Below are 26735 nucleotides of genomic sequence, written 5' to 3'. Positions count from 1 at the left end.
GAGCCACGCTGTCAAAACCAGTCTGGTCAGGTCTGGGTAGACACAAGGGCCCTGAACAAGGAGGTCTGGGTGTTGAGGAAGTAGAAGAGGGCGCTCTATTGATAGACCCTGCAGGTCTGAGAACAAATGATGTCTGGGCCATGCTGGAGCGACTAGAAGTAGTATTCCTGCCAATGCATCCACGAACGCTGCTTGAGGATCCCTGGTTCTTGATCCGAAGACCGGAACTTTGTGATTGTGTCGAGATGCCATCAGGTCTACATCTGGTAGGCCCCACTAGTCCACTGCGAGTTGAATGACTTCCTGAGGATGACTCCACTCTCCGGCATGCACGTCCTGCCGACTGAGGAAATCCGCTTCCCAGTTGAGGACACCCGGAATGAACACTGCCGATATTGCTGGCAGATGGTGTACCGCCCAACAAAGGATTTTTGACACTTCCATTATTGCCATGCGGATTCGAGTGCCGACTTGATGATTTAGGTATGCCACCGTGGTGGCGTTGTCTGACCGTACTTGAACAGGCCTGTTCTGTAACATAGGCAGGGAGAAAGACAAAGCACCCCATCCCCTCAGACTGGTGTCCATAGTCAGTAGGACCCTGTTGGGGATCCAGAAGGGACGGCTCCTGCTTAACTGCTGGTCCTGTAGCCAGCAGGTCAGCGACAGACGAACCTCTGGAGTCCAAGAGATCATGCGAGATCTGATCTGAAGAGGTAAGTCGTCCCACTTGGAAAGGATTAACCTCTGCAGAGGGTGGGAATGAAATTGAGTGTACTCTACCATGTCGAAAGCCGACACCAGCAGGCATCACAGAGTGTACTTGCATCACAGAGTGTATGGACACTCTTGGGCGTGAGAGGAAGTATTCAGGACCTTCATTGGAGACTGAAACAGCCGTTGACTGTGCGTGTCCAGCAGTGCCCCCAGGTGCACCATGCTCCAAGAGGGACTAGCGAGGACTTCTTCCAGTTGATGAGCCACCCGTGGGCTTGTAGGAAGTTTACCGTGAGTTGTAGATGACCGAGGAGGACATTGTGGGAGTTTGCCAGGATCAGCAAGTCGTCCAGATACGGCAGGATCCCTTACTCCATGACGACGGAGATGAGCCGTCATCACGACCATAACCTTGGTGAAGATCCGAGGAGCCGTGGCCAGTCCAAACGGCAGAGCCTGGAACTGATAGTGAAGGTTGACAATAGCAAACCGCAGATATTGCTGATGCGATATGGCAATAGGTATATACAGGTAAGCATCTTGCATATCCAGGGATACCATATAATCTCCGGATTCCATGGCCAGTACAATTGAGCGCAGTGTTTCCATACGGAACTTGGATACTCTCACAAACTTGTTCAGTGATGTGAGGTTGAGTATAGGCCGGAAAGACCCATTGGGTTTCGGTACTAGAAACAGGGTCGATTAGTATCCTCTGCCTCTTTGGGATAGAGGTACCAGCACCACCACTCCTGCATCCAGGAGGGAACTCAAAACCAATTGTAGAGCTTGCGCCCTTAACCGATCCGAAGGGGTAACCGTTGTGCAAAACTGGCGAGGGGGACGCCTCTAGAAAGAGACTGCGTACCCATGGGAGACAACTACTCGCGCCCATGCGTCTGAAGTGGTCATTAACCAGACCTGGGTGAATCGCAGAAGTCAGCCTCCCACCCTGGGAGGCCTGTCCCATCATGCAGCAGGCTTGTCATGTTTAGAAGCAGGCAGATGGGCTGCCCAGGTTTGTTAGGCCTTGGGCTTAGTGGTTTTTGGGAGCACAAGATAATCTCGGGTATGCCCGACCTTCGCTTTCCCTTGAAGCCAAAAGCAGAAAAAAGTGGTACCTTTTGCCCTCTGTGCAGAAGGAGTAGCATTTGAGAGAAAGGCAGACATAGTAGTCGCCGCTCCAGACCCAATTTTTAATTAGGTCTTCTCCAAATAGGATGTCCCCAGTAACGGGAAATACCTCCAAGGATTTTTGGAGTCCAGTTCCACCTTCCATGACCTCAACCACAGAATATGGTGAGCTAGGACAGACGTATTTGACGCCTTGGCAGCCGACACAACCGCCTCAGGGGACGCCTCCTGGTGTAAAAAAGGTGGCGGTGGTATTGTGAGACAGGGAATGTTTGGCATTGTCAGATATATCCTCGGGCAGCTCACCCTCTAATGCCTGATCCAGTCACCAATCTACTTTGCAGCCCCAAGAGGACGCAATCGTGGTCTATGTACAACACCCGTAAGGGAGTAATAGCCTTCAGGCTTCCCTCCACACACCTGTCGGTTCCTACAGTGAGGGGACAGTGGTGAGAGGCAGAGTGGACGACACCAGATGGGTGACACATGAGTTCACTAGCAGTGAATTACCTACTCGGTCTATAACTCTGCAGGGGGAGGATATTGAGCTAATGCCCATGGTAAACAGGGGGAATGTCCTCCCTGGATTAGAGCAGGGGTCTTGTCTGATGTACATATCCGTTTGCTTAACCACTGTAAGGGAATCCACGTATCATCAGTGATTTGAAGGATTTGCTTACTAGTAACCACAAGGGCAGAGGCATCATATAGCAATGAAGAATCCTTGTCAGCAACACCTAATATAAGGGCAGACAGGACAGCATACTCCCCCTCTCTTCAGATAAGATATCTGAGAGATTATTGGATAGGGAGGAGGAAGCAGGCCATTTTAGTAGACCCACAGACACGAGAGTGACCTGGCACTGAGTTTTGCCTGACCAAGGAATGAGTCATATTCTGCAACCTGTGAGGCAAAAATTTTCCCGCCCAAAGCGGAGTAACCATAGAGACATCAGTGACTGTAATGTGACAGGTGGTCCCATAGAGGGCATAAAGCGTTCAACTAGAATACACAGTAGGTTTGAGAACGCAGCCCAGGACGGCTTCTGATTAGTTACAAAAGTTGCGGAATAGCTGGGAGATGTATGAGACATTGGCCCTCATTCCAAGTTGTTCGCTCGCTAGCTGCTTTTAGCAGCATTGCAAACACTAGGCCGCCGCCCTCTGGGAGTGTATCTTAGATTAGCAGAATAGCGAACGAAAGATTAGCAGAACTGCTCGAAAATCTTTTCCTGCAGTTTCTGAGTAGCTCCAGACCTACTCCTAGAATGCGATCACCTCAGTCCGTTTAGTTCCTGCTTTGACGTCACAAACACGCCCTGCGTTCGGCCAGCCACTCCCCCGTTTCTCCAGCCACTCCTGCATTTTTGCCTGACACGCCTGCGTTTTTTTAGCACAATCCCGGAAAACGGTCAGTTTCCGCCCAGAAACACCCACTTCATGTCAATCACTCACCGATCAGCACAGCGTTGAAAAGCGTTGCTCGCCCCTGTGTAAAATTGCTTTGTTTTGTGTGAAATTACTTAGCGCGTGCGCCCTGCGGCCCATACGCATGCGCAGAATAGACGGTTTTTAGCCAGATCGCTATGCTGCGAAAACAGCAGCGAGCGATCAACCCCCATAGTACACAGACCATTACACAAAATTTCCCCCTCAGGTAAATCCGTTGCGCATGCTCTGCAAGATGCAGGAGCGTACCCAGATTTACTGCTCTACATGTTAGATATTATACACAAATGCAACAGAGAGCGGTTTAGTACGATGAAGCCAGACATAGTACAATACCTGCGAATAAATCCGTTAGCATGTATCTGAGTACCCAGTACACAACACCTGTGAATAAATGTATTATGTGACTGAGTACACAGTAGAAAACACGCAATAGGTAATTACGGTGACGCACTATATATTGACCCAGACGCATCTAGTCCCCTAGGGTACAGTATACAGTGATAGACATATCTGGGACTCTGGGATACACCGCAGTGAAATCACATAGCAGATACAGGCACACAGTCACGTTTACAATGCAGAACACACATATATATATATATATATATATATATATATATATACACACACAGTATATATAAATAAAACAATACACGGTCTGAGACCGGATGTATATATCAGAATACTCGTACAATATATTCTGGCACAGGTACACTTGTTCTTAAATAACGCTGTCTTAATGTTGTCATGTAGAATACTTAAGTGTTTGTAAAACCACTGCGCTGATGTACAGGCGGGTTTACAAGGGAGACCTTGCCCTGCAGTCCCAGAGACCAGTCGCAGCTATTTTAGAAAATGGCACCCAGCGTCTCAGTGAGGGAGAGTGTGAGGCAGCTCCAGGGCGGGAACACTCACTAGTAGAATGGCGCCCTGGGCCGGAGGATGGGCTACAGGTCAAGTGCCTTCCCTCTATGCTGGACTTCACCACCTGGTACTATGGAGTCTTAATAAAGTGGACATTAACATATCAGACCTGTACTCCTCTGCCCTGGTGGCTATAGTGGGGTCCCTGCTCTGTTACAATGTCCATGACAGCGTCGCAGTCCGTCTCCCTAGACTGCGACCGGAACGTGATTTAATGGCGGATTCCGCCTGGGGGACCCTCTTAGCTTCTTTCTTCTGTAGCAGCCATGCGAACCAGGAGAGCGTCTGCGATCGTGTGCCTAAAGCCGGTGCGTCTCCGCCGCAAGTACCCAGGAACAGAGCCAGCGGGAGTAAGTGATGCAGCTGGGGAGGTGACGGAGCCATAGCACAGCATGTCGCCCTGACATGTAAGTGCTGCTGCGGCCCATGAAGTCTTCTAAGAGCATTTCAGGGCTGCCCAGTGCAGCCCCCCTGTTAAGTGACCCTGCTTCTGCAGGCACCAACTCGAAACTGAGCTCCAGTGCCTGGAGGCGGGGTTATAGAGGAGGCCCCAATGCATCTTTGGACTGTCTAAAGCTTTAGCCTGTTGGTGTCTGTGGATCAAGAGCCATCTCTACACCCCGATGTTTTCCCTGTGGAAACCAATGTACCCCACTGCAGAAATATATTTAGATTTAATTCTTGATTTAACTGAGTAGAACAAGAGTGGGAGTTGGTGGTCATTCCGAGCTGATCGCAGCCAGCAACTTTTTGCTGCTGCTGCGATCAATAGTCCACGCCTATGGGGGAGTGTATTTTAGCTTAGCAGGGCTGCGATCGCTTGTGCAGCCCTGCTAAGCTAAAAAAATTTCAAGCAAAACTAGACTAGCCCTGGACATACTTACCCTGTGCGATGGATCCATCGATGATGGGTCTGGCTTTGACGTCACACCTCCGTCCTCTGTTGTCCTGGACACGCCTGCGTTTTACTCACCGCTCCGGATCCGCCCAGCCACGCCTCCTTCCTGTCAATCTTCTTAGCGGTCGCCACTGCGACCGCTTCCATCGGTAGCTGCGACGTAACCCAGCGACCCCTGTTGCTGGGCAACGTCGCGCATGCGCATTCCGCACCCGTTCGCACTGCAGCGAAAAACCGCTGTGTGCGAATGGGTCGGAATGACCCCCATTGCGTGTTGAACAACACTTCCCAGCATGCCCTGACAGCAAACTTGCCAGGGCATGCTGGGTAGTATAGTTCTACAGCTGCCGGAGGGCCACAAGCTGCCTACTCCTGAAATAGAGTATTATATAAAATACTAGGTGATTCATCGCGCCCTACGGGCGCTCTTTACACCGTCGTAAGGGGCAATGCCCCCCTTAACCCTTGTACGCCCTTGTGGCATGCAATATTTTTATTATATGGAGTATTACCGCCAATCATAATTGTGTAAGTGGTTAAATATTGCACAGACAAAGGACGTGCGATGGTTAAGGGGTCGTAGCCCCTTGCAACGGCGTGAACAGCGCACGCAGGGTCTGATGAATCACCTAGTAGGTGCTGTGGTTGGGGGAGTGGCGGGTGCGGGGGAGACGCAGATGGGGGAGGGGGTCCAGGGGAGACGCAGGTGGGGGAGAGGTGGTTGCGGGGTGCTGCGGTTGGGGGAGGGGCTGGTGTCATGGGTGGGGGAGAGGGCCCGGAGGTACTGCGAGTGGGGGAGGGGTGGGTAATGGTTCTCCTGCTTCTCCTCCTGGAAGCAGCTAAGCTGCTGTCCTCCCTTTGGCAGTGGCTCTCCCGGAGACTCGCACAGCAGCCAAGCAGCCAGTCACTATTGTTAGCGCCGGTGTCCCAACGCGCCCCATTACAGGGAAGAATATGCGCTCAATAAACTACAGTTACCAGCAGCCCAGAGCGCCGGAATGCTTCGGCGCTAAGGGCTGCTGGGAGTTGTAGTTTATTTAGTGCGTCTACTTCCCTGTAATGCGGCGTGTTGGGACACCGGCGCTAACAATAGTGACTGAATGGCAGAACTGACTGACTCGCTGAATCAGTGTAAAAGGTGAGAGTGCTGTGCAGTGTCAGTGACACTGCACACCCACTGCACTGCACAGCACGGTCACCTTTTACATTGATTCAGCGTCCAGACATTACCCTCCGCGATATCACCCACTCTATCCGTTACGTTAGCCATTTCAGGGTTTCCAGGCCGGCAGCCCAGGTGCTGTGTTGCGGAGTCAGGGCCTTTGGGGATCTGGGCGCACTGTGGCAGGGAGGCACTTCTGTGACATCACGCGCAGAGGAGGCTCCGGGGCTCAGAGAGTATGCGGCGCAGGGAGGGCTATGAAAGGCTTCCGCTGCGCCGCTTTCATACACATCTATGCCAGTGGCCGCAGCTGCGCCGTGGCTAGGGAGCGGCGATTGTTGATGCCGGAGGGGGCAGGCAGACTAGCAGCAGGACATAGGACGCTGCAGTAAAAGGATTCCCCCCCCCCTATCTACAGCGCAGAGACTTGCTGCAGATGCAGTGGCATACCCTCCAGCTGGACCTTTTTGGTAGGTACAGAACCTTTTTTTTATGGTCTGTACCGATTTTTGGCTCTCCAAACTTCCATTGAAAGTACAGGAAAAGGGGTGTGGCCACTGCACAGTACCCGTGGCCACGCCCCCTTTTCGAATTTGTAACAATTTTAATGTGTAAAGTGTTGGAGGGAATGTTGTTGCAGAATCAGTGGGTCTATTTTGGGGTGTGGACCTGGAGCTGCAGCTCCATCAGCTTCATTGTTAATCCTGCTCTGGAAACACCCAGCAGCCAAAGCTATGTCAGCCTCCATGGTAATTTCTCTCCCCTGTGAGCTAGTGATACCACTTTCAGACCAATGGCCAGGCTTCCACCTTGCATTTACCCCGGGTTATTGAACACAGGTTGGACCCAGGTCACAGTAATAAATGATTGCTGTCTGAGTAATACCCCTTTCACACCGCACAAATAACACGGTATCGACCCGGCATATTGCTGAGTCTACACAGGTCAGCGTGCGGTGTGAAAGCGCCATAGCTGAAATCCCGGGTCGCCTGACCCGGCAATTCAACCCTGGAATAAAGCAATGTTATACCCGGGTTGAATACCGGGTCAATGGCAGCGTAAACGGGCTCCCGTTTCGATGCGACCCAGGACACGTTCACTTCAACTGGGAGAGGCGGCGCGGAGATTAGCTCATCTCCCAGTGCTGCCTCTGCCCCCGCTGCTGGCTCCGCCACTATGGCAACCCCCCCGGCATACTGCCGGGTCAGGGAAGCCAGCGGTAGCGTCCAATGCCAGGTCCCACCCGGGAAGGACCCGTTTCCAATTCCCGGGTGGGATCTGGCATTGGCAGTGTGAAAGGGGTATAAACAGGGTCTGATCCACCTTGGAACAGTTGGGGTAGTTCAGAGTTGATCGCAGCTACAAATTTGTTAGCAGTTGGGCAAAACCATGTGCACTGCAGATGGGGCAGATATTACATGTGCAGAGAGAGTTAGATTTGGGTGGGTTATTTTGTTTCCGTGCAGGGTAAATACTGGCTGCTTTATTTTTACACTGCAATCTAGATTTCAGATTGAACACATCCCACCCAAATCTAACTCCCCGCACGTTATATCTGCCCCCCCTGCAGTGCACATGGTTTTGCCAAACTGCTAACAAATTTGCTGCTGCGATCAACTCCGGATTACCCCCAGTGTCCAAAAGCCTGGGTCGGACCTGGGTTTTTGGTGGAAAAGTGGTATTAGTGTGCTTGAGGACCAAGGTTATGAATCACTGCTGTATACTATATTATAATATTTCTGGGAGGTAAACTGTTGGTTGTTCCTGTCCATTCAGTCTAAAGAGCTGCCAATATTTTTGTTTTGCCAAGTAAATTTATACACTGCTTGAGGACGCTTAGGTTGTCATGTCTATCTGGCCTGAGGACACTTGGGTTACCCGGCCTGAGGACACTTGGGTGATCCCGTCTACCCGGCCTGAGGACACTTGGGTAGTCCTCTCTGAGGATACTTGGGTTACCAGGCCTAAGGACGCTTGGGTTGTTCTGTCTGAAGACACTTGGGTTACCCGGCCTGAGGACACTTGGGTTGTCCTGTGTGGGGACACTTGGGTTATGCGGCCTGGGGAAAATTGGGTTGTCCACCCTGAGGACGCTTGGGTTGCACGGCCTAAGGATGCTTGGTTGTCCTGTCTACCCGGCCTGAGGACACTTCTGTAACCTGGCCTAAGGACACTTGGGTTGTCCTTTCTGAGGGTACCTGGGTTACGAGGCCTGGGGACACTTGGATTGTCCTGTCTGAAGACACTGTTATGATTCCAGCACTCTGGTCTGAGGAGATCTTTTTGCGAGGACCGGAGCACTGGAACGATATGCTGGGGAAGGGAGCGGGAATGGAAAATAGCCCCTGGTGCCCTAACTCCGTTGTCTCACCCGTGCTGACGGAAATCCCCTGCGAGACTATGGTTGCTTGAGCCCATGGCAGCCGCGTTTGAAGGGCGGATTATGTCTGCCCAACTCCGATGCCCCCCCAGGTCTTAATGAGAGACAAAGGGAAATCCGAGACAGGGTGATAACAAGGGGCCCTCTGACTAAACAACCAGGCCAGGGGCTACAAGCTAACTTAAAACTAGAATATGTGCGGAAACACCGCCAGGGAAAAGGACAACCAAAATATCCACTTGTCCACTTCTCCTACCCAGCACCGCCGAGTTCCAGAGAGGACTTGTGGAAGCGGAACCCTCCGCAAATGCTCCAAAAACAGAATATATAAAGATAAAGCGGCTGAGCCGCAACACACGGCAGAGCCGCAACTCACGGAACACCACTCGATATACAAAGGTGATCAGTCAGGACAACTGGGGACCAAACGACTTCCTGGGATGAGATGACAACTCCCGAATACAGGACTTCTGAGGACAGGAATGACCGGATACAGCAGGACTGGAACAGACTCTCAGCAAACCAAAGCAGCATGCAGGAAGCTATTACCGGCGTCTGTGAGAAGTACTGGGAAGGTATTTAACAGGGAGTCCTCCAATCAGCTGCTTAGAGCCTGATTGGCAATAAATGCCATGCAGCTGCCTTGCTGCACGGCCAGAGGACAAGTGTGTGTGCTTGTTAATTAGGCCCTGCAACGGGGAACGCGGTCCGCCCATGGCGTCCCCGTTGCTAGGGTCCGTGCGGCTCAGCGCGCCCGGCGTCTAGCGTTGCTAGGGAGCTGGCGGCTGAACGCGCACGGCGTACCTAGTTGCTAGGCGCCGGGCCGCGCGGACATGCGGACCCCGGCGCCTAACAGACACTTGGGTTACCTGGCCTAAGGACACTTGGGTTGTCCTTTCTGAGGATACCTGGGTTACGAGGCCTGAGGATACTTAGATTGTCCTGTCTGAAGACACTTGGGTCACCCTGCCTGAGGACAATTGGGTTACGCAGCCTGGGGACAATTGGATTGTCCGCCCTGGAAAGCCTGGGTTGCCTGGCCTGAGGATGCCTGGGTTGCCCAGTCTGAGGACACAGGACATCCTGTCTAAGGACATTTATTTACCAGGCAGCTACACAGAAGTGACAATTGAAAGAAGGGTGATATCACAAAGTCCCTATTTATACTAACAGATACAACTACAGGATAAGGAATAAGGGGGATCATTCCGAGTTGATCGCTCGCTAGCAGTTTTTAGCTGCCGTGCATACGCATTGTTGCCGCCCACTGGGGAGTGTTTTTTAGCTTTGCAGAAGTGCGAACGCTTGTGCAGCCGAGCGCCTACAAAATGGTTTTGTGCAAAACAAGAGTAGCCCTGTAGTTACTCTTCGTGTGCGTTGGTTTTAACGACAGAGGGACGGCTTTTGACGTCACACACCCACCCAGCCACGCCGGCATTTTTTCTGCCATTCCTGCGTTTTTCTAAGCACTCCCTGAAAATGTTACACCCTCTTTCTGTCAATCTCCTTGCAGCCAGCTGTGCGATTGGAATAGTCGCTAGAACCAGTGCAAAATCACTGATCGCTACGCAGCGAACAACGGCAGCTAGCGATCAACTCGGAATGACCCCCAAGAGCTGGTGTGTCTTATTTTTAGAGCAGTAAAACTACAGGCATTATCCATCAGGTTTCAATTAGTAATATTGTATCTTAAGATCTTCTGAATTCATTGCTAATATGAGCACTGAATATATATATATATATATATATATATATATATATATATATATATATATATACACACACACATATACATATACATACTTACACTGTACATATATATCGCCTATGGAATTAAACAAAAAAAGCCACCCAGGTGGTTGCGGTGACATACCGTCTCAGGGGGCAGGGAACTCAGAGTTTCCAGCAAATTCTTGTACATTTGTTCGGCTGTCCCTTCAAAGAACTGTCCGCAGCCTCCGATGAACAGGGTGTCGCCTGGGGAGGGAAATCTGTATTGGTTGTATGGTTATGCTGTTAGCAGCACAGTGTGACAAGAAGGAATAGTTCCATCAATACAGGTTTTTTCAATGTGTTCATTATAAACATGAAAACTTCAATCTCAATACTGAGTACAAACGGAACTGAAGAAATTGCTTGTGACCCACACACAGCGGAGGCAGCCATTTTGTGGGAATAAAGTCTATCATTAGAAGCTAGTGACACAACGTCACATCTTATATACGTGAGCAGGTACAGAACTACAGCCATCACAGAAGGTGTGATGGAAATGAAGGCATGGAGGTGATGGGATCCTGGCAATGCCTGCTCACCCGCTGTGCCCCTCCCCGCACTGCGCATATGTTGGACCATCCCCCAAGCTAAGCCAGTGATAGCATGTTAAGCCACCGTTCATGAGGTACCGCTTCCTTATGAATTGATGGCCTGCATCTTGTGAAGAACTCGTTCAGCATACAATATGGCTGCCCCAACGGGGTTCGGTATGATTTACCAGCGCTCGGGATGCCGAATCTCATTATGCCAACATCGGCCTCCCGATGGAATGCCGGCAGGGGGGCTAGCGCAACTAAGCCCCTTTGCAGGCTCGGTGGCGAGCCTCTATGAGTTTCGTGGACACCCATAAAGGGGGAATCACCTACCTCGCCGTTATACCGGTGGCGGTATGGTGCCCCCGTCAGGAACCCGGCGTCTGTATTTATGACCGCCTGGATCCTGACTGTCGGTATGCAAACCGCACAACCCCCAACGGTGTGTATATGACATGGGTACACTTTAAAGCTATTTCTCACCTATTTTTATTTCTGGGAACACTGTAATAGCTTCAAGAACTTGTCACTTGTAAAATATGCCTGAAAAGATGTGTTCCCTGCTATAAACTATGGACAGGTCATAATAGCGTAATAAACTAGATCACTCGGCAGGAGCGTCTGGACACCCGTCCTCCCACATGTAGAAGCAGACATGACCTGACGTGTGGCATGGTGTGAGGAGGCACCGTACATTTATATCCCCGAACTACTGAGACAAAGGGCTGCAATGACATGTTCCGTGGAGTCTCCGTTATAGGGAGGAATGGAATAGCCGCCAATTTTGAAAAACTTGCCAGTTTCAAGACGTCTAGATCTCCTACACGCTACCTTTATCACTTGGTTGTGCGCGACTCGGTGCGTTAACCCAGCAATCCGATCGTCTGCTCCGTACACAATCAGATCAGGAAACTGGCGAACAAGATCTGCGTTCCCGCGGGAATGATCCCTCAAACGAGAAAACAGGGATTCTCAGAAAAACACATCTGAAAGAGTTAATGTCCCTACAGCCCTATCGATGGGCATAGGATAGAAGAAACAGGTAAATGGGTAGGTCCTGTCAATCTGCCCAGGTGCGGAACATCTAGATACTGTATATGTGACAAGCAATAAAATCATACCAATGCATCTGCCTGTATCTCGGGAGACGGATTCATGTTTGCAAGTAAAGCAAGAACACAAGCAACTGGGCAAAACCATGCTGCAGTGCGGGTGGGGCAGATGTAACAAGTGCAGAGAGATTAGATTTGGGTGGGGTGAGTCCAAACTGAAAGCTAAATTGCAGTGTAAAAATAAAGCTGTCTAACATGTGTTGTCTACATGCAAAAGCAGCCAGTATTTACCCTGTACAGAAACAATATAAATATATTTGCTCCCCTTGCATGGCAGCACGGTTTGTTCCAGACACAAGGTTAATTGCTTTTTTGCTTTACTTACAAACATGAATCAAGCTCATTGTCCAATCACATATTCTGCCTGTACCCACCACATATTGATCCTGATCACATGTTCATCAGGAACAGCGGTTGCTTTAGGGCCAGATACAGGTTTGCTGGATAAATTGCTCACCGGACATACTGCATGAAAGATCAGCAGCGTAAGATGATTTCCATGCCAGGTCTACTGTACTATACTCACAGGTGGTGGTGGGTAGTCAGGATGGCTTTCACCTCCTCCTTCAGCACAATGTCCAATAACTGAAAGAAGCCATTAGTATAGTCACCGATGGCTCTCACAATACAAGCCTGTATTGGCTGTATTATCACCTTCCAACTTATCACTTCTCCATCACTTCTCCAGGCTTAATACTTCTGCAACACTGAGGGACAGATTTATGAAGCCTGGTGAAGTGATAAAGTGGAAGGTGATAACGCACCAGCCAATCAGCTCCTTACTTCCATGTCACAGGCTGGGTTTGAAAAATGACAGTTAGGAGATGATTGGCTGGTGCGTTATCACCTTCCACTTTATCACTTCTCCAGGCTTACTAGATCTGTCCCTGAGATCTTTCTGCAGTTTCTGAATGTCTTACACCATATCCACCGCCTTTAGTTGTTACTATTCATCCCTTTTGTCAAAGTCAGAAAAATATCACGCTACACACTGCCATATTTGCACCTCATGCGAGTGCCTGTTGCACGTTCATGAGCCCTGCCGTGCGTGCGCATACTCGCTGTTGCGTGCACCCGCGGGCGCACAGTGTGCGCATTTACGGTAAAGTTTATGTGCGTCTGGCGGGCGACTCGTTCGTAACATATTTTAACTATATAATGTATTTTGTAGATTATGGTCTCTTTGATAGAATCTGAAAGTTTAGTTAAGGTAGCATGTTCATAGACAGAGAGATCCCTCTTTGTTTGATACGAAGGGTCAGACAAGGGTTATACAGTGGTGTTTAGTATCCATCGGAAGAGTATTTAATTAGCAATATTCCAGTGTTGGTTTGAAGCAGATTAATCGCTCGTGCGAATAGTTATGGACATAAGAAGTTTATGTACTTTTACTATTATTTGCACTTACTTATCCATGCGGCGGGAAACCCAGTTTCCCTCCCACCTGAGCTGTTGGAAATAGTCACAGCCCACCTGTATGAATCAACCTATGACCTTTTGTTATAATGCGAAGACGAATTCCTGTGTCCAATGAACAATGAGATTGTAGGGACCATTGAATTGTATTGTGTGTGGGGCATAAATAGACAAGCCGATCATATCCAGCTCTCACTCTTCAACGGTTCTCATTGCTGATAATCGGGAGCTGGATATCCAGAGGCGCACACGATCGTTCCCCTTGTGCGTAAGTTTTATGTTAATAAGTTAACTAATGCAAGTATTAACCCGTGCAAGTTGTACCCTGTTTTAAACTTTCCCCAGGAGTGTGATCAAGAGGACGAAGCATCAACAATATCGGCGCTCTCTCTAGCAGCCACCATATCAGAGACAACAGTAGGCACGGCCCAACCCTTAAGATTAGTAACAAAGGCCCCTAGCGGAGGGACAGGTGAGGTCGTATCAACGGGTAAGTACGGCACCTTACACTATGCTGAAACCATTTCACCGCAGGCTGTAGAATCTAATCAGAATGAGGTTATTAAACTTGCTCCCGTTAGGGTAATCGCAGTTCCCAATGGGAAAACGGACACCACAGGAGTCACTCCTATCAGAAACATTGCCATGTACAGCCCGTTTTCCCGAATGGAATTAAGAACCATAGTGTCTGAATTCCCTGATCCTAGGAAAGATCTAGTTGCTAGCCAGAAATACATCAGAGACCTAGGGAACACTGTAGAGCCCAATAACAAAGACTGGCAGATATTGCTGAGGGCATGTTTACCCTCCAATGTCGACTCAGCTCAATTTTTAGCTGACTGTGGATTAGACCATGATGTACCCCTTTCAGATGTGTACAATCAAGACAATGTAAAAAGAATAAATTTACAGTTAAAAGAGTATTTTCCAGCTGTAGTTAAGTGGAACAAAATTTTCTCCATTAAACAAAAGGAGTCAGAAACAGCTGCAGAATATTTTCACAGGGCATTACTAGAGATGGCCAAATACACAGGCATAGAGGACATTAAAACCAACATAAACCATCGAGAAGTAGCAGTATCTGTACTAATGGATGGTTTAAAAGAGGCATTAAAGACAAGGGTACAGACCACGCAACCATGTTGGCGAGGTCTGTCGGTGGCTACTTTGAGAGAGGCAGCTGTGGATCACGATCGGAATATCACCAGACACAGGGAGTCACAAAGTGATAAGTTAACGGCCGTAAGTATACAGGCCCTGACCACAAGGCAGCCTTTGTATAGATCACCAAACCCTGTGGGTAAGTCGAATGTGGTAACCTGTTATTCCTGTCATAGAGAGGGACACTTTGCACGAGACTGTAAATCGAGAAATATACAAAAGTCTTATCAACCCCCTAGACAACGACACGACACACGACATTGGGAGCAGGGTCCGCAGAAACGGAGTTATGAGCCACATGCAGGGGAAACAAAAAGATACCCCCCGAACAGAGACTGGCAAGCCTCTGGTAGTTCCCATTTAACCCCTTCACAAGTAGTTGCTGCCAGCGGGATTCAGGGAGGTCACCATACCCAATAGGGGTGTGGCCATACCTGTAATCTGCAGCCAGTAAAATTGATTGCAAGTCTTGGAAGTGTACCCGAAATTGCAATTAATGTAGCTGGTAAATCATTAAACTTTCTTGTAGATACGGGGGCAGCCAAATCAGTGATAAATTCGACAGTGGGCATGAGAACCACTGGTAAGACAATTCCAGCCATGGGAGTAACGGGAGTAGTCCAGCACTACCCTGTTAGCAAACCAGCCGAGGTTACAGTAGGGCCTTTGCACACCAAGCATTCCTTTTTGCTGGCGGCATCGGCACCGACTAATCTCCTGGGAAGAGATTTATTGTGTAAAATGGGGTGCGTCATTTATTGTACTCCTGAGGGTGTATTCTTAGACATACCTGAGAATCACGCTCAGGAAGTACGAGACATGTTAGACTCCCCATCAAAATTAATGTCCCACACTGTTATGTTAAATAGGAATCCATCCCGGGTAGAAGAAATTACATCCCAAATACCAGAGTCACTGTGGACTAAAGATGGACAAGACACTGGATTGATGGCAAACGTAGCTCCAGTAGTTGTGCAAGTAAAAGATGGTAGGATAGCTCCAAAAATCCCACAATACCCTCTGAAGCCAGAGGTGGGGTTAGGAGTATACCCAGTAATAGAGCGCTTGCTACAACAGGGCATTCTGGTAAGAACATCCAGCACAGCCAATAGTCCCATCTTCCCTGTTAAAAAGAGTGGGGGGAGGGGTTACAAGCTAGTGCAGGATCTAAGGGGGATTAACAAAATAGTTGAGAGTCAGTTCCCCGTAGTGCCAAATCCAGCTGTCATCCTTATGCAAATCCCTCCCACTGCGAAATTTTTCACTGTTATTGACCTCTGCTCCGCTTTCTTTTCGGTACCTCTGCACCCTGACAGCCAATATTTGTTTGCATTTACATACAGAGGAGTCCAATACACATGGACTCGATTACCACAAGGTTTCATAGATAGTCCAAGTATATTTTCCCAAGCTTTGCATGATTGTTTACAGTCTTTCCAACCAGAGAGTGGATCAGTATTGATACAGTATGTGGATGATTTACTACTGTGTTCAGATTCATTGGAAGCGTCCCTGAAGGATACGAAACAGCTCCTGTTTCATCTTTCAGACACAGGACACAAGGTTTCCAAAGACAAGTTGCAATTATGCCAAACTAAAGTAAAATATTTGGGACACTGTCTAACACAAGGACTGAGACACCTGACCGCTGATAGAATTCAAACAATTAGAGACATGACTCTGCCACAAACCCAGCAACAGATCAGAACGTTTTTAGGAATGTGTGGGTATTGCCGTAACTGGATCCCAGGGTTTTCCATTCTAGCGTTACCTTTGCAGGAGATGGTCTCCTCAAACAAACCTGATCGGATTTCGCATACAGACGAATCCGAGATGGCATTTGAGAGACTTAAACAGTGCCTAACGCAGGCGCCAGCATTAGGTATGCCAGACTATGGGAAACCCTTTGAGCTGTACGGAACAGAAAGTGCTGGTTGCGCGGCAGGCGTCCTAACCCAAAAGCACGGTGATGCCAGCAGGCCGGTAGCATACTACAGCGCTCAGCTAGATACGGTAGCGCGATCCCTCCCCACATGTTTGCGAAGCGTTGCTGCGATAGCATTGCTAGGAACGAAAAGCGAAGATGTAGTGCTAGGTCACAACCTCACAATTCATACACCACATGCAGTGTCAGCCTTGCTAAATTCTGCCCAAACCAGACACGTCTCATCAGCGCGGTTTACAAGATGGGAATTGGCACTAATGGCCCCCGTAAACATCACCATAAGGAGATGCAGTGCGTTAAATCCTGCAACATATCTCCCAGGTGTGCCTGGACAGGCACAAAGGGTGGAGGATGAGAGTGCTGGGGAAGGAGAATTTAATACAAAGGAGGACACACATGATTGTATGGAATATTTGACCCAAAATTTTACCGCAAGGCCTGACATCAGTGACAACCCACTGGAAGATGTAGATCTTACCTTCTACACGGATGGTAGTTGTCACAGACAGTCGGACTCGGGAGACTTGTGTACTGGATACGCAGTCGTAGATGACCAAGGCACCATAGAAGCAGAACTGCTAGGCCCACCTCACTCAGCCCAGGTTGCTGAACTGGTCGCCCTAACCAGAGCATGTGAATTGGCTAAGGGCAAATCAGCCAATATCTACACCGACTCTAGATACGCATTCGGGGTAGTCCATGATTTCGGAGCCCTATGGCGCCTCAGAAATTTCATGACGGCAGCTGGTACACCGGTAGCGCATGCAGATCACATCAAAAGGCTTCTAACAGCGATACAGGAACCCGACAGAGTGGCTGTTATCAAGTGTAAAGCACACACATATAGCCAGGACCCAGTATCACTTGGTAACAGCCGAGCAGACGAAGCTGCTAAGTTAGCAGCTGGTACCCCCAGACAGACAGACACCACACAATTGATGGTATTCAATACCATCAACACACAGAAGTTGTGTGAGATGCAAAATTTGTGTTCCACACAGGAAAATGCAGTCTGGAAGGCAAAAGGATATGGCCAGGAGTCCTCAGGACTCTGGACAGATGGACGGGGTAAACCAGTGGCCCCCAGAGCATATCTTCCATGTTTAGCTGAGGCAGCACACGGGCTGACTCATCTGGGCAAGGAGGGAATGTGTAAGTTGGTAAGAGCATATTGGTGCGCCCCAGGATTTTCATCTCAGGCAGGTAAGAGAGCAATGTCATGCCTTACCTGCTTGAGAAAGAATATCGGAAAGGCAATACCAACAGAACCATCGCATATCCCACCTACAGGCGGCCCTTTCCAGGTAATAAAGATTGACTTTATACAATTACCCCCTTGTCGAAATTTGAAATATGTACTTGTTTGTATAGATGTATTCTCAAATTGGGTCGAAGCATTTCCTGCGGCCACAAATACCGCTATGTTTACTGCTAAGAAAATTGTGCAGGAATTTGTATGTAGGTATGGTATCCCTAGAATAATCGAAAGTGATAGGGGTACCCATTTTACAGGCGATGTCTTTCAAGGAATGTGTAAGTTGATGGGAATTGATAGCAAGCTGCACACTCCATACCGTCCACAGGCGAGTGCGAAGGTGGAAAGAGTGAACATACTATTAAAAATAAACTGAGCAAAGTTATGGCAGAAACAGGATTGACATGGCCAGAAGCTTTACCCATTGTACTATACAGCATCAGAACCACTCCCAGGTCCCCTCTTAATCTGTCTCCCTTTGAAATCTTGTTTGGTCGACAACCGCATGTTATGATTAACCCTCAGGATGATTTGAAGTGTAACAATAAAGTGACTGTAAAATACTTGATTAACATGAGTAAACAGCTAAGGAATCAAAATGATAATTTGAAGTTGATGATTCCTGATTTACCAGATAGTAATTGTCATGACATTGAACCTGGGGATTATGTAATGATACGGAATTTTCTACGCTCAGGTTGCCTTATTGACAGATGGGAAGGACCATACCAAGTCTTATTGACTAGCACTACAGCATTGAAGGTTGCTGAGAGAGAGACTTGGGTTCATTCGTCCCATTGTAAGAAGGTTGCTGATCCAGAGAGGTCCCGTGATAAAGAACAGACGGTAGAGGAAGTGGTATCACTGGAGCGTCTGTTTCAGGAGGACTGAGGCGGCACCTGAGCTTTGAAAAATCATAAGATCGGAAGCAGTTGTCGATCCCCTGTTCCCTTTTATTGTTTTTCTCCAACTTCCCATCCCACCTCCTTCAAGTATTTCCTTCCCCCTTCTCATTTTTCTCCATTTCCTCCTCTAAGATGGACTTGCCCCAAGAGACTGTGATCCGGATTTTCCTGTTGACCATGATGTTGACCAGAGCAGTCTGTTCCGGCGAGAGTACCATGGAGGTCGAGAGAGGTTCTGGAATGGGTTCTGATGACAGAGATGGAGGCGTAGTTTTCCAAGAACAACATAATCAACAAGCAAAGGCGAGTATCAGAAAACGATCCGATAACATAGACCATAGAAGGAATTGTGAAGGATTGTTAGCTGAAGAAAACTGTATCTGTAGGCTTTGTGACAATGTAGTTGAGGATGGGTGTATCAAGAAATGTCAGTCCAGTTTTAATATCCACATGGACCGGCATCCATTGAGTGACTATCACTCCTTAGTGGGTAATGTGTTAAATCAGACAGATTGTTGGGTACGCTCTCAAGTACCTCAAGGTCATAGCAAATCAGGACTAGTACCATTTTCTTTAACGGTAGGGGAGGTACTTGAGCTAAAGGGTGGGAGACCGGTGGACAGGAGGTTTAATATCTCCAGTCCCCCTAGTTTGAAGCTCCACCAATATCATGTGGATAGATCCCTAATATGTCTTAACATTTCCAATCCCCGAAAGCCGGGAAATTGGGAAGTGTCATGGAGTAACCAAACCATGACCTTTTCATATAGAGCAGATAGAATGCCGACAGATACAGAGCTTATACGCCACATAGCCAGTAGAGAAAAATCTTTCCGATATAGGTATACCCTAGGAAGTAGGATTACGAGAGTTGGAGAGGTATCACCAGGATACTGTGCACATATCGTACAAACTGATACGTGTACCAGACAGATGGGAGAATTAGGGTTAGGAGATTTCACATGGAAGATGTGTAATATGGTTATGTCCTACTCCGTCCCATATGTTCTCCCCGATGATGCATATTTCATATGCGGGAGGAAGGCGTATAAGTGGCTTGCCCCAAACTCTGAAGGATTGTGTTGTATTGGAAAAGTACTGCCTGAGGTAATGACTGTATCACATGCCAAAATGAAAGATATACACCGTGTTGCCCAAGCTCCTTATACTCACACTCATTACGAGCACGTAGTTAAACGGCACCTGATAGAAAGAACAGAGCATCCGGCCTCTGACATGATCCATGAATCCACCGGGATTCAGGTTCTACTCGCGTTAGACATCACTCGCACCGCCAGAGGAGTGTTGAATTATAAATACATATCTGCGCTCGCAAATTTGTTAGACAATATCACAGAAATGTATGATGACACGTTTAGGTATACTGGAAGAGAACTTCAAGCTTATAAAACAGAACTGGTTCAGCATAGAATTGTTCTTAATTACCTCACAGCAGTGACAGGTGGATATTGTGTCACACTGGCAACGCAGTACGGCGTGAAATGCTGCACATATATTACGAATAGCACCGAGGATCCGGTCGAGGTCATAGACCAAAAGATGGACGATATTCTCCAATTAAAGTGGGAATTTCGCAGGAGACACAATCTCACCCTTGCTGCTGTGGGTAATGAGCTGACTGGTTGGGTGTCATGGTTGAACCCGCGAAATTGGTTCTCTGGTTTAGGAGAATGGGCTCAAGGAGTCATAATGGATGTTGGGAAGTTTCTCCTATGTATCTTAGGTGTTGTCATATCGATTGGCTTGATATTTAGATGCGGTCAGGCTTTAACGAAGTGTAAACGAAGTACTAGGGTGATGAGTTTAAGGAGTGAGGAAATTGTAATTCCAATGGATTTGATTTATGACCCAACGGTAGAGACAATGATGTGATGAAAATGCGATTATACGGTCCGTTTCTTTCACCTGTTTTTCCGTTTTCTCCAAGGTAAAAAGACCCACTTAGACGAGGAATTTGATGACCCTGTATACAGACAACTGATGGATTAAAGAAGAAGTTTTGACAACCTTATACACAGATATTTGATGAACTATGCCATAGACCCCCAGTTTCCCTAGAAATTTTAAAATTACGCTAGCCCAACACTTTTGTAAGTCTATGGACATTGACAAAGCTTTTTGCCCACACCTTTTGGCAAAAGCCCAAAGAAGACTGCATTCAACAGACACCAGACAAGACTTCAACCGACAAATGTTCATTAACCTGACATAGAATACCACTGCATTTACCATAATTGTTTCTTATCTTCATCTCTACAACCTTCAGGTAAAGCACACACATAGGCGATAGGGAATACCGGCACAGATATCAGCATTCACATATTCCCCCATTCATGTATCATCACTAAAATGTGCTCCCCCATTTTGTTACAACCACAGCCGAAAAGAGCTCGGTAAAGTTTGACAGCCCATCCACAGACCCTTGATACGGGATAAGAAGGAATTCAAATGTATACTTCGCAATACCTCGAAGCTTGATTTAAGACACGTACGGCATGATGATACATGACCCCCCAAACATGGATTCATACACACATGCTTCTGCTATCTCACTAGGTCATACCCTTTTCCTACCTTCTCCTCTCCTCCCCTACCCAATCATAGAAATGTATTTACACTTGACATATATTTTTCTCTTTTTGAAATGTTTTAGGAAGTGGCAGTTATTGTTGACTGCCAAAGGGTGGACTGTCAAAGTCAGAAAAATATCACGCTACACACTGCCATATTTGCACCTCATGCGAGTGCCTGTTGCACGTTCATGAGCCCTGCCGTGCGTGCGCATACTCGCTGTTGCGTGCACCCGCGGGCGCACAGTGTGCGCATTTACGGTAAAGTTTATGTGCGTCTGGCGGGCGACTCGTTCGTAACATATTTTAACTATATAATGTATTTTGTAGATTATGGTCCCTTTGATAGAATCTGAAAGTTTAGTTAAGGTAGCATGTTCATAGACAGAGAGATCCCTCTTTGTTTGATACGAAGGGTCAGACAAGGGTTATACAGTGGTGTTTAGTATCCATCGGAAGAGTATTTAATTAGCAATATTCCGGTGTTGGTTTGAAGCAGATTAATCGCTCGTGCGAATAGTTATGGACATAAGAAGTTTATGTACTTTTACTATTATTTGCACTTACTTATCCATGCGGCGGGAAACCTAGTTTCCCACCCACCTGAGCAGTTGGAAATAGTCACAGCCCACCTGTATGAATCAACCTATGACCTTTTGTTATAATGCGAAGACGAATTCCTGTGTCCAATGAACAATGAGATTGTAGGGACCATTGAATTGTATTGTGTGTGGGGCATAAATAGACAAGCCGATCATATCCAGCTCTCACTCTTCAACGGTTCTCATTGCTGATAATCGGGAGCTGGATATCCAGAGGCGCACGCGATCGTTCCCCTTGTGCGTAAGTTTTCTCCGCAATCATATTGTCTTTATTGGTATTGTGGGCCATATCTCTCTCTCTCTCTCTTCTCCTCTTTCTCTCATTTTCCCTTAAACGTACTTGTATTGTATTGTATTTCCTGTGTAGTTATCTGGTTAGTTAGTCTATGTTATATTGGTAGTGTATGACTTGTATTGTATTATTCTTTTGCAAGTATAACATTCATATAAGGCGTTAGACCCTAAGCCCGGTATTTGTGTATTTCTTATAGTGTTAAGTATTCTCAGAGCGTCGGAGACGCTCGAACAGCTTTAAGTTAATAGGGTTACATTGTGTTGCATCTAAACCCCACCATTACACTAAGGTTTTTCTGTATAATACATTGTTCATGGTTTACATGTAAAGGTTTAACATTGTGAGCGTCTGCGCCGCTGGTGATCTCCTCGTGGTCCCGAGCGTCCGCTACGCTATAGCGAACCATAACGTTAGTCGGCAGCCAATAGCGGGCCTGCCTGTGATCTCTTGGCCGTGAGCGAACGTAACGCGTGAGCGTCTCGACTACGGCTAAGCGATTGTTACGCAACGTGCGTACCCTTACGGTACTCCAGACGTCAATAGCGTACAGTGTTCTTAGGCCTCTTAAAGGGTTTTAAGTAAGATAAATATTTAGCTTTATCACTTTGTTTTCCTCTCATTGATGTAACTGATAAAGGTTCTGTCTCTGTATTACAGATTGTGCAGCGTCGGCTTCTGCTTCAGTTATTTTATTCTGTTCAGTACCTTTTAGATGACATTATTAATAATAATTGTGTTTATACAGCGCTATTCTCCAATAGGCTGCATTTCATCTCCTTAGAGAATGCATAGTATGTTCCCGCATTCCACCTATCAATTCTCACCCTGTCTGACTAAAGTCAGCCTTCCTGACACCTCTATGACTGATAACTACAGCAGATGTACGGACGCCTGCCTCCTATATATATATAGGCGACACATGTCTATTTAACTTATTGGGTAAAAGGCATGAGGCAGTATAAATATTTAACTAAATGTTAAACAGAATACATGATGCGAGCAGAAATAAAAGTGCAAATATAAAAAATATAAAAAAAAGTCCTATATTACTTACTTTTTTAGCAACAGATGCGTCAACTGCAATGGCGTCTTTTGTATGTTCTTCTATAACCAGATACATATAGTTGTCGTCCAGGACCGAAATGACTTTCACCTTCATGTTCCATCCACTTCAAGTTCTCATGTAGCTGTAAAATGAAATATTTAATTACCGACGTGTATCGCACCCTGTAGGCATTACAGGCACCTGCCTGGGGCTGCTCTGCTCAGCGGGGCGCATACTCATGTTTTATGTGAATATTCTTTCTTTAATTCCCCCTATTGTCGTTTCACTGTTTTTACCACTAGCTTGAAGAATATATCACCTAATTTTCCAAGTAACAAGTAGTGGAGACTGTGAATATGGGTAAAGCACAATTATTCATTCATCCACCTGTCCCTCAGAGATTGCCCAAGTAAGTGCGAGTGGTATGATAACATTACTTACATCATCATGGCACAGCCCCCCGCTCTGTAATTCTAATTCCCCTCACAAGGATAGGACGACGTCATTTGTAGTGAAATGCCTCATCAAGCCCTCATCCACCCACCTCACTAGGGAAAGCTCCCAATGCTTACAAGGCGGCAAAAATGGGGTAAAATAATTCCCACCCCTAATCTGATCAAAATTCACTAAGATGCGCTAAGAAATGACAACTTTTGGGTGAAACTAAGGAGCTGATCCACACCTGAACGCTCCTCTGCGTTTTTGCACAGCAGCTGATCAGGTCTGAGCTGCGCATGCGGGCATGCCAGATAGCTGATGGCTGTCGTAGCCCAGCGATCAGGCAGAGGCGGTTGCTGAGCGGAAGGGGGCGGGTCGGTGGCTTTTAGCCGCCATTTAGGGGGCGTGGTCCAGGCAACGCAGCTGTGCCCGTGCCATTGGGGGGGCGAGACAAGTAGCTCCCTGCCAGTGCACAGGAACTGCGCTGGTGGGGAGCTACTCTTCCAGGACAACAGCGTCACCGCTGTGCAATGCTTTTGTACTTGTACGACGGGGCAGGACCTGGCATGCGGGGCGGACTAGCCCTGTGCTGGGCGTCCCCCCGCATGTCAGTGTGACTGATCGTAGATGTGCTAAATTAGGGCCTAATTCAGACCTGATCGCTGCTGTGCGTTTTTGCAGAGGTCTGCGATCAGATAGCCGCCGCCCATAGAGTGAAAACCAGGCCGTGAAAGTGTGCGAATGCATGTGTACACCGTGCAAAAACTTAACCAGACAGCGGACATCTGCAACTCACTCACCAGCGAATGATTTTACCAGTCTGTGCGTAGCCCAGGACTCACTACTACAGTGCGATACAAACAGGCTGATCGGGGCCGCCGCTGACGTCACACACCTGCCCTGAAAACACCTGGGAACGCCTGCGTTTTCTCTTACGTCCTAGAGGATGCTGGGGACTCCGTAAGGACCATGGGGATAGACGGGCTCCACAGGAGACATGGGCACTAAAAAGAACTTTAGATATGGGTGTGCACTGGCTCCTCCCTCTATTCCCCTCCTCCAGACCTCAGTTTGATACTGTGCCCAGAGGAGACTGGGTGCATTACAGGGAGCTCTCCTGAGTTTCCTGAAAGAAAGAATTTTTGTTAGGTTTTTTATTTTCAGGGAGCTCTGCTGGCAACAGGCTCCCTGCATCGTGGGACTGAGAAGAGAGAAGCAGACCTACTTAAATGCTAGCCTCTGCTTCTTAGGCTACTGGACACCATTAGCTCCAGAGGGAGTCGGAACGCAGGTCTCTCCTAGCTGTTCGTCCCGGAGCCGCGCCGCCGTCCTCCTCACAGAGTTGGAAGATAGAAGCCGGGTGAGTATAGGAAGATAAGAAGACTTCAGATCTTCACTGAGGTAATGCGCAGCGGTAACGCTGCGCGCCATTGCTCCCACACAAAACACACACGGCAGGCACTGTAAGGGTGCAGGGCGCAGGGGGGGGCGCCCTGGGCAGCAATTTACACCTCTGGGACTGGAAAAACTAGATATATGGGCTCTGTGGGCAGTATATGAGTATCCCCCGCCAGTTTTTGAATGGATTCGAGTGGGACCGAAGCCCGCCACTGAGGGGGCGGAGCTTGATCCCCAGCACTCACCAGCGCCATATTTCTCCACAGCACACGCTGAGAAGCTGGCTCCCCGGACTCTCCCCTGCTGTACACGGTGACAGAGGGGTATAAAGAAGGGGGGGCACATAATTTGGCGCAATCAAGATATATATATATATATATATATATATATATATAAAAGACGCTATCTGGGAATTTTGTTTTCCAAAGTTATTAGCGCTGGGTGTGTGCTGGCATACTCTCTCTCTGTCTCTCCTAAGGGCCTTGTGGGGGAACTGTCTCCAGATTAGAGATTTCCCTGAGTGTGCGGTGTGTCGGTACGAGTGTGTCGGCATGTCTGAAGTGGAAGGCTCTTCTAGGGAGGAGGCGGAGCAAATGAGTGTGGTGTGTCCGTCGGCAACGCCGACACCTGACTGGATGGATATGTGGAATGTTTTAAATGCAAATGTGAATTTATTACACAAGAGGTTGGACAAAGCAGAGTCCAGGGAATGTACAGGGAGTCTAGCCCTGCCTTTTACTATGTCGCAAGGACCTTCTGGGTCTCAAAAGCGCCCACTATCCCAAGTTGTAGACACGGATACCGACACGGATTCTGACTCCAGTGTCGACTATGATGATGCGAAGTTGCAGCCAAAATTGGCTAAAAGTATTCATTATATGATTATTGCAATAAAAGAGGTGTTGCATATCACAGATGACCCCCTCTGTCCCTGACACGAGGGTGCGCATGTATAAGGAAAAGAAACCTGAGGTAACCTTTCCCCCATCTCATGAGCTGAACGAGTTATTTGAAAAGGCTTGGGAATCTCCAGACAAAAAACTGCAGATTCCCAAAAGGATTCTTATGGCGTATCCTTTCCCGGCTAAGGACAGGATATGGTGGGAATCCTCCCCAAGGGTGGACAAGGCGTTGACACGCTAATCCAAAAAGGTAGCGCTGCCATCTCAAGATACGGCAACCCTCAAGGATCCTGCTGATCGCAGGCAGGAGACTACCTTGAAGTCAATTTGCACACATACCTTACTGGTACCTTACTCAGACCGGCGATAGCGTCGGCTTGGGTTTGTAGCGCTGTAGCAGCGTGGACAGATACCTTATCTGCTGATATAGATACGCTGGATAAGGAAACCATTTTATTGACCCTGGGTCATATTAAGGATGCTGTCCTATATATGAGAGATGCTCAGAGACGTTGGCCTACTGGGTTCCAGAGCCAACGCTATGGCGATTTCTGCTAGACGAGCCCTATGGACCCGACAATGGACGGGTGATGCCGACTCGAAGAGGCATATGGAGGTTTTGCCTTACAAGGGTGAGGAATTGTTTGGGGAAGATCTCACGGACCTGGTTTCCACAGCTACCGCAGGTTAATCAACT

At 47.9% G+C, this 26735-nt stretch overlaps 1 pseudogene; it reads right to left on the bottom strand.

Moving 5' to 3' along the window:
- Window positions 1–23419, bottom strand: part of LOC134945588 (hydroxyacylglutathione hydrolase-like protein) — a 28445-nt pseudogene extending 5026 nt beyond the window's left edge.
- Between the last annotated feature and the right edge of the window lie 3316 nt (window positions 23420–26735).

The sequence above is a fragment of the Pseudophryne corroboree genome, chromosome 7 (genome assembly GCF_028390025.1).
Source record: "Pseudophryne corroboree isolate aPseCor3 chromosome 7, aPseCor3.hap2, whole genome shotgun sequence".
Lineage (NCBI taxonomy): Eukaryota > Metazoa > Chordata > Amphibia > Anura > Myobatrachidae > Pseudophryne > Pseudophryne corroboree.
The sequence above is the reverse complement of the archived record's forward strand: the minus strand, read 5'-3'. Positions and strand labels throughout refer to the sequence as shown.